This window comes from Phocoena sinus, chromosome X (assembly GCF_008692025.1).
Source record: "Phocoena sinus isolate mPhoSin1 chromosome X, mPhoSin1.pri, whole genome shotgun sequence".
NCBI lineage: Eukaryota > Metazoa > Chordata > Mammalia > Artiodactyla > Phocoenidae > Phocoena > Phocoena sinus.
The window spans coordinates 102,003,711-102,004,620 of NC_045784.1; the positions used below are offsets into that span (position 1 = coordinate 102,003,711).

The 910-nt window shown below is 58.0% G+C and overlaps 1 non-coding gene across 1 annotated transcript; it reads right to left on the reverse strand.

Moving 5' to 3' along the window:
* Window positions 1-541: 541 nt before the first annotated feature.
* Window positions 542-685, reverse strand: LOC116748188. Its single transcript, XR_004348200.1, has one exon.
* Between the last annotated feature and the right edge of the window lie 225 nt (window positions 686-910).

Consider the following 910-nt stretch of genomic DNA (forward strand, 5'->3'; position numbering starts at 1 on the left):
GGCAGGGCTTGAGCTGCTGCCAGTGTGCTGAGGGGCAGGTCTGACTTCCTTGCCCTGACGCCCGCGGTGCCCTTCTTCTCCAGCACCCACTCAGGGCTCTTCCTCGCCACCCCCGCCTCACAATCCTGCACGGGACCCTGTGCAGGAGACACAGCTGGGGGCTGAGGGCTGGAGCGGCCTGGCTGGCGCCCAGGTCAAACCAGGCAGGGAAAACGGTGAGCTTCCCCCCAACTGAGGTGGCCTCAGAAGCCCTTCTACAACAGCCTCCGTGCCTGGACCCCGTTCCAGGTGACATCCGCCGGGAACAAGCAGTTGTGTCTAGGAGGGCAGGAGGTTGAGAGGCCCCCTCACTGGCGGGTGTCTGTACAGTAGGTGATCACTTGTTGGGGGTGCATACGTCCTTGCCTGGGGACAACCTAGGCCAGGATCAGCCCATGAGAGCCTGGCAGTGTCCTGGGAAAGAAAGCCAGAGGCCCCGTGCCCAGTGCTGCCACGTAAGGCCCAGCCTGGTGTAGACCAAGTAGGGGCTCCCAGCAACTACAAACGTCTGAGGTAGGAAAACAAGGCTGCCCAGCTCATGGCAGCCCCGACAGGGATCCCCCAGGGCTGATCTGCGCTTCCAGCCCAAGGGCTGAGGAGAAGAGGTCCCCTCGCCCCTCACACACAGCCCCATGGGAGAGAGGCCCTCTGCTGTTGGAGTTTCTAAATGTTTGGTAAAGTAGTGGAGAGAGTGGCAGCCCTAAATCCTCATTTTCTGGAATTCTTTGATATGCCAGCCTGAAAGCGTTGCTAACATAGTAGGTTTTGCATTATAGTGGAGGTGGGAGGGCGAGTTGCAACCTTTGAAATATGTCTAAAGAGCAAAACAAACTAAAACAACAATTTCAAACAAAGTTTCACCGACCTGAGA